Source organism: Bidens hawaiensis, unplaced genomic scaffold (genome assembly GCF_021521415.1).
Source record: "Bidens hawaiensis isolate Kalapana, Puna unplaced genomic scaffold, B.hawaiensis_p1.1 tig00032379_1, whole genome shotgun sequence".
NCBI lineage: Eukaryota > Viridiplantae > Streptophyta > Magnoliopsida > Asterales > Asteraceae > Bidens > Bidens hawaiensis.
In genome coordinates this window covers 213,521-222,006 of record NW_027495505.1, presented here as the reverse complement: position 1 = coordinate 222,006, position 8,486 = coordinate 213,521, and positions in this window count along the sequence as shown.

Here is an 8,486-nt window from a genome sequence, read left to right as displayed (position 1 = left end):
GTTTTCTTAAAATGCTTCGTTTCGAGAATTGAGTCTTTTTGGGTATAAATTTGTACATATTTGTTTATCCTTGCAGAAATTTAGGGGAAGAAAAATCAAAAAGACAAAAAAAGTGTGTGTGCGTAGTTTTTATTATTTAATAAAAAACATAAAGACAAAAATAGTGTGTGTCCGTTGTTTTTATTATTTAAGAAAAATCAAAATGTTAAAAATAGTGTGTGTGAGGTGCTTTTATTATGATTCATTCTCGCTTAAAATTATGTCGGTTTCTCAAGTTTGAAGGCCATATACTTGTATATGGTTGGTCCGGTGTTCTACTTGTAGTTTCATAGGATAGCCATTTACCAAACAACTGAAAGCACCCGGGGCGTTTATGATGTGTTTTCTATTTCGTATTCTTTCACTTAAAATTATGTCGGTAACTCTAAGATGGAAGGACATCTGTTTTCATGCATGTTTGGTCCGATTAACCACTTGTGGTCATAATGGAAAGCCATTTACCTGAAAGCTTAAAGTGATCGGGGTGACTGAATTCTTAACATATGTGTTTTATTTAACTCCCAGGGAAGTGATATTATTATTTAGTTAACAGCTTTTTAGAAGCTTCAAAATATTTTCAAATGAAAATTGATCCAACCTTTGGAAAGTGATAGATAAATTGTTTTTGTGTGCCTAATGGGTGAAGTTATTAAGCTTAAAAGGCTCTCGAATAGTCATTGATTTGTATGGTAGCTTTCCATGATGCGTAAAAGTTGAGGTGATATAAACTAAATTTGCTAAACTTAATGTGGAGAGTCATTTTGAAGACATGTGCATGTCTCCAGATACATCTCTCCAAATGAGAGGCAGAAACGCAACTACTAGTCATACACAAGCCCGTTAGTGTCTTAATCACCACTAAATATCGTATTATATTATTCGTTCAAAAAAAATCGCGTGAAGATTTCTTATTATCCTATCAGTTTATTCTATAAAGAAAATCTATGTTTTTAAAAGCTTAGAGGGTCAAACTAGAACTACAGAGATGGGGGCATAAAAGTAAGTTCTGTCATGTCTCGAATGAAAGGCTTGTAAGTCTGGATGGCTTGTAAGTCCAACATTCAACCTTAAAGCTTAAAATTTTGTTTATTATCTATAAAATCTTTTGATCAAGCGCTAGGGGGTTGGAGTCAAACTGGGGTGATCTGGGGAAAGCCAAATAAGCTTTGAGAAGAGATATGAGGCATCACAAATCCATGAGTGATGTCCATCTAAGCTTTATGCCGAACTGAACCCTAATCATATCACTAACACAATGAAAATCATGCTAAGTATGTTATACCTTCTATCAACCTGTCTCTTTATGTCATAATAACGCTGAACATGAATCCTAGTGACAACCTCTTAAACGATATGGTTCCATGTTCGGATCTTTTCATAAAAGGGCGGCGATTTTACTAAAACTGAAATTTGATCCCGACTGTATAAAATTCAAGGGAGTTCATGTGTATGTTAATGTTGAAATTTTTGTCTAATTTTTATTTTGTTTTAATCAATTTTGTTTGTTTTATCTCGAAACTACTCTACTCGAAACGTTTGTGTAAACTGAGCATATTTATAATTTGGGCTTCGAAAGTTTTTGGGTCACCTGCTTGTTTGGGCATGTCTTTGCTTGGGCCACCTCCTGTGTTGAGCCCATTAAGGGTTCTCGGCCTGTTTTGGTTACAATATAAATATTCTCAAGCCTCTTTAATCACTTTTATTACCCTCAACAAATTAAAAAAACTTTAATTCTCTCTCTCAAGTGTTCTAGCCGAAAACTAAACCATATTCACTAATCATCTATTGGTGTCTATTTGATTGACTCACAGGTAATGCACAAGGTCATTAAACCAGCTGTTGTTGTGAGACCTATGTACCAACAAATGCTTGTTTGATTTTGTCATGAACTGGTTTCATGGATGGTTTGATAAATTAAAGTAGAATCATGAGTAATTAGGGATTTCGGTGGACATCTTAAAGTTTAATGTAGTGTTTTTGGTTGATTATTATAGATTAGTTGCAGGTTTCATGGAGATCTCGGTGATTTGGAGAAGACGACACGTTTCCCAAGATATAACTCAAGGGTTTTCTGTCCACAACTGTCAGTGAGTTCTCGGTTGACTTTTTTTGACTGAGATCCCACTGTCTTGACCGAGAACGTGTGTTCTCGGTTTGGTATTGGCCGAGAACATCTGTTCTCTGTTGACCTTCTTTGACAGAAAACTCAAGACTTAACCGAAAACTCGTGTTTTCGGACAGTCATTGATAGAGAACTCTTATTGTTAACCGAGATCTCATATGTGGACTTAAAAACTCACTGTTGGGCTTGATCTTTATTCTGTTTTATCTTTTGGGCCAACTAATGTGTCTCTTGGGCCTTTAAATGATTTATCTTTGGGCCTGCTCTTAACATTATGGCCCAAATCTCTTATAAATCATGGACTGAGTTTGAATATTATCAAATGAATCTATATGATCACTAACTTGATAATTTTGGTGTAGAAATGGCTGATCAGACTCCATTAAAGTTTGTTGATACGCATAATATTGCTGGTCACTTATTTGATCCACCCATGGCCCACATGGAATTCTAGTCGATGATAGTCGGACTTAACACTTGCGGAATCTCACATGCACTACGAGAAAACCCTGTCATATACAAGAAGATGGTCACCGAATTTTGGAACAATGCATCAATCAATACACGAGGGCCAGATGGAGTCGTGTCTATAGACTCAAAAGTGAGAAAGAAGCCAGTTGTTATCAAAGAGGCCATAGTAAGAGAAGTACTTATGTTTGGGGATCAATCTGATTACCTGACAAAGTACTCTGTTGTTGAAGTTACTGAGGTTCTCACCAGAATGGTTTACGAAGGGACCTATCCTCCGGCAATCAAGAAATTGTTTCACCCGTATTGGAGATACCTAATACACACGTTCTTTACATGTATCTCGAGGAGGAAGGGAGGATCAGACGAAATCAGCAACACTCAGATATCTGGTATCGTTGCTCTGATCAAGGATTGGAATTACATTTTCCAAGTTTGTTTTCAATGAAATGATGAGCAATTTGAAAGCGAAGAACAAGGAGATGTTCCTTATGTATCCAAGATTCTTACAGATGATCTTCGATTCTCATTACACCGACCTGGTCAGATCTGTTGATACTTTGGATATGAAAAAACTTGGTGAATATCTGTGAATATATGGCCCAGCTTTTCAGGGTCAGTCAAGCTCAGGTACATCAGAAAAGATTGCCCAAATTCTTGCTATGCAAAAGACTTACTTTCAGAACAAGGGTAAAGGTATGGTTCTTGAAGATGTCCCTGTAGACATTCATGCACTACAACGTCGAGTCTTTGAACTCGAACAAGATTCGGTAGTCAAGGATGTTCGCATTCAGGAACTTGAAGCGAGCAACTCAGACAAGAATTCCAAGATTAAAGAATTGCAGTCTGGTATGGGAGATTTAACGGCAATGTGACCTTCAACAAAAGTTATTTCAAAAATTTGGAGATGAGTTTAAAATCAACGATGATGTGGCATCTCAAATTCCTACTGTTGATCAAGATAAAGGCTCTTCTATTCGTCCAGCCAACAACATTGATGATTCGGAATCACTGAAACAATACATGGATGCACCCCCCATCACCAAAGAGAAATCGGACAGAATTCAGAAGAAATTACTTGAAAAGGGAAAGAAGAAACTGCTGGTGATGAAGAACTCAAATCAGAATGTTGAATAATCGGATCATACAGACAGGTTCGTCGTTACATTTCAAAAGGGGTTCTCTGATAAATATGGTGATCGATCGGGAGTTCTATCATGGGGTTTTGATGCGGACAAGAATATGTGGTGGGTAAAGAGAAAGTCAGGAACAACTGAGTATTACAAGAAGATGATAGACTTTGGTTCCTGGACCAAAATGGATCTTAGTGACCTGATTAATTCTCCATTCACCAACCCGACAAACGACAAACGTGGTAGAGATTTTTGGAATTTTCTGAGAAGTCAAGTTGATAGAAGTTTTCCAGACATGACAACTGCATAATTGTTTTTAAAGAAAGCTAAAGGAGTCATGGATCCAAAGACAGGGAAAACAATGGTGAATGTAATGTGGCCTCCCACAAAGAAGGCTAATTATATTCCTGTACCAGACGCTATCCCAGATGGCACCTTGGACAACATGAGGTTTTGGGTGTATGATAGTGAAACTGCCACTGTGATTGTTAAATTGGAGAAAGGAAAAGGGCAATATAGATTCGTTGATCCAAGAGATCTGTTGAAATTTGGATCGAAGGAAATCAAGACACTCAGTATGTTCCAGATAGTAGCTGAACCACTTTCTGAAGCAGCCGCTAAACAATACACAGGTATGGTTGCCTCTATCATCATATGCAAGTTCTGGGCAGGAGGGTTGAAGGATGCTGATATAGACTACATGGAGCAAGATTAAATACAAAGCTACAAACCAAGGGGGAGATTGTTGGGCCTAGTTTGTATGGTTTGTACTTGGTCTACATGTATTGGGCTAGGCTACGGGTATGCTATGTAAACCGAGAACTCTTTAGATAGAGTTCTCGGTGGGCTTTTGGTTCATATGGGCCTAGGTGTTTGGTTTCCCTATATATAGTTTATGTAACTGTTTGTATTGGTTTTAGGCCGTCTACGAGTTACTAGACGTGCAAGTATTGTAAGTGCTTAAGCACCCGACGTATCTTAATATACGTGTGTTTTGAAGCAATCATGTGTTACTTTCTTGAGTTTACTCGTGTTCTTGAATCACTAAGTGCTGGTATTCGGCACCAATACTTGTTGTGTTGATATCATAATTGTAGTGATCCAGATTCGGGACTTACAATTAGCAAATCTAAGAACCCGACGTATCACTCTAGGAGTAATTGTGATAGTCTTCGTCTTCACCACAGCAAAAATATGGTTCTCAGCCTCCACATACCGAGAAGTATCCCAGAAGGACGTATCACGCTAAAATGTACGGGGACATTAGCGGATATAGCATAATTAATACAAGAGCGACGTAAAAATGTTATGACGTCTCCAAAAATAGCTTGATCAACAAAATTCTCTTATAAGAATGCACATATATTGTGCTTCTTGTCAAATCCAAGTTAAGGAACTGCTGGTTCTTCTTGTTGTGGTTCTTGAGGTTGTACTTGAGGCTTAACAACTTGTACAATAGGATCCTCTTGAACATCAGGGTTCTGTGGTGTCGGAGCCTCATTCATGATTCATCTACCATATCTGTAGCACAAAACCCGAATATTAATAAACCCAAACTTAAAGATATTTTAAGTTAAGTTTCACTTTATACGTAGGAAAAATGGACTTTGTTTAAAAATTATAAGATTCATTCATTATCGTATTCGCTATGACGAATAGTGTCATTCGTTATAATGAATGGACTGATTCATTATTCTTACAATAACTAATGAGTGGATAATGAATATGTATGAACGAATGAGACTATTCGTGAATTATGTAGAGAGAATGAAGGTCAATTCTTTATACAATCACACAAATGTGTTACTTCGTTATGTAAGTACAAAGAATGGGTTCATTCATCAACTGCATACACAAATAAGCATCCATTCGTTGTCCATGACGAATTGCACCAATAATTATCCAACTTTGACTCTTGAATGTCAAAGTCAAGATTAATTTAACCTCAACCGTCAACATACATACAAATTAATCAATTTAAACCGCAAACGACGATGAATCAACACAAAAGATGTATCATGGGACTCGTAATAACGTCGCTAAAAACCCCAATCAACAAATAAGGCAAACAAGCAGGTTTAAAGTGGTTCATTGATTTATACATAAAACCAGTCAAAGAATCAACTAATTAACCCATTTAAAGTTGATGATTTTTGACGAAAATCATTGCGATAAAATCATGTATATCTAATGAATCTAATTCAATAATCGAAACTCAGTTTTGTGATTTTCGAAAATTCTGGAAAAAAATTGCAAAAGGTTCTCTTAGGAGAATGCAAAAATCGAGTTGAACGAATGGTCTATTTGTTAACCACTATTTAATGTATCTTCTAGATCTGCAACGATACCTAGACAAACGAATCAGCTCATTCGTTAATTCAAAATTAATGAATGGCCCTCATCTGGTCTCACATTCGTTAACGAATCAACAACGAATCACACAATAAGTTAAGATCATAACGAATAACAATGTATTCTTTCTTTATTTGTTATCTTTATCAACAACGAATGAGGTCATACGTTATCATGTGAAGCGGAAGCGAATAGGTACCACGAATGATTACATTTGTTATTCTTTAACATTACAAATGACCTTCATTCGTTATCAATTATGATACCCATTCGCTAAAATTAACAGAGCGAATGGGAATTAAATAACCAATTTAAAATGAAAATTGTTTTAATGTTAATCAACATAGTGAACGTGTTCCATTCGCTACAACGAATGATTAGCCGTGTCTCGATGAACTTTACCTTAAGAATGTTTATCACTCGGGGTAAAACCAATACCTTAACGAGTTTTACATGTAAAACACATAAGTTAAATGAATTAAATTAAAAACCAATTAACTTAAAGGAATTAAATAAAAACGTGGGAAAATCTTTTTGGTATTTTTTGTTTCAAATTTGTACTCTTAAGCTCGAAAATCGAAAATAAAGTAGAATCAAAATACAAACACAATATTTTTAAATTTTGTGTATTTTAAAATTAACAAAAAAGATAAAACTAAGACTATATGAAATCTTTTCTACGAAAGCAATACATATTTTTGTGAGTTGAGCAGAGAATCATATTGACCAAAACTCATTTCCATCTCAGATTTATATTTCATCGTTATTATGACTTGCATTAAGTCGGTCGTTGATATTGTTGTCCACTAAAATATTAGAACAAGCTTTCAAGTGTTTTTGTGATATGGTTTAGTTTTAATAAAGCACAGGATATCAGAAACTATCAGCCTCTAATCTAAGTTCAGGCTTAGTTTGACTTTTACTATGTCACCCCAACTTGACTTAAATCATTATGCCTGAAGATCAAAATATATGGTTTATATGATTTATATTGATTAAGAAATCTAAGTTCATAATCCCCACTACAAGTTACACCCCTGTTATCAAGCAATACACCAAGCTTCCTTTACTGTGAATGAGTATGCACGAGTTCATCTGTAGGCTTACAGACATTGTATCCCTTGTGGTCCATTTCTTACTAGTATTAAGACGCACGCAAGGGAGGAACAATGTATGACTCACAATGGATTTTGATCAAGTTAATAATGAGTTTTTACGAAGTATAGTGGTGATCAAGTTTATTGACTTAGGGTTTGCTCTAAAAGCTTTTTAAATATTTAGATTATGAATACCCAGATAATAAGTTGCATAAAGACTCACAGTGTTCGGAAACTGGACGCATCCCATCAATACAGGATTTGAGGCCATAAGACCATACACCATTGAAGTGTTAACCATAACCTAGATGCATTTTATTTAAAAAATTTTGGTGATCAAAAACACATAAGGCTTGAGTATGACAGACTATTACATTTCTATCTTCATTACCGAGACTTTTGGAAGAGACTAACATGTCTTTCAATTTGGCAATTCTTATGTTTATATCGCATACTTTACCATAATGATTTGTTTAAGACCTATCAATATGCTTCTATTTAGAGTGGTGCACAGGGTTCTTCGTGATACAAATAACAGTTGAGTTATCAATACATATGGGAGTAGTAAGAAGCTTCACACCGTAATCCCGCAAGTTTTGTTGGATCCAAAGAAACTGTGAACAGCAACTCGAGGCTGCCATGTATTCGGCTTCTGCGGTTGAAGTGGAGGCCGTTTTCTGCTTCTTAAACTGCTAGGAAACAAGCCAACTTCCTACAAATTGATAACCCACCGTAGTTGACCTGAAGCTTATCTTGCATCCTCCATAGTCCGAATAGGAAAACACAGCGAGATTAAAGCTATCATCCTTGCGATGCTACATCCCAGTGTCAGGATTACCCCTCAGATAGTGAAGTATACGTTTAACCGCCACCAAATGAGTCACTCGGGGACTCGATTAGTACCTGGCACATAAACAAACAGCAAACAGGAAATCAGGACAAAAAGTAGTAAGATACATTAAAAAAGCTATCATAGCTCGGTACATGGTAGTATCAAGTTTATCCTCCGATTCGTTCGGTGACTAAGTGTGACCCACGAGAAGAGAAGTCAAAGGTATTTTTCTGACGGTTATCTTGAATTGGCTCAAGACGTCGTTCACATATTTCGTTTGATGAATGAAAATTCCAGCGTCAGACTGATGAACCTGCAACCCTAAGAAGAAAATCATCTCCCCCATCGAGCTCATCTCGAATTTCGTCTGCATTGACATCTCAAAATCCTTACACGGCTTGTAGTTTTTAGAACCAATTACGATGTCGTCGACGTATATCTGG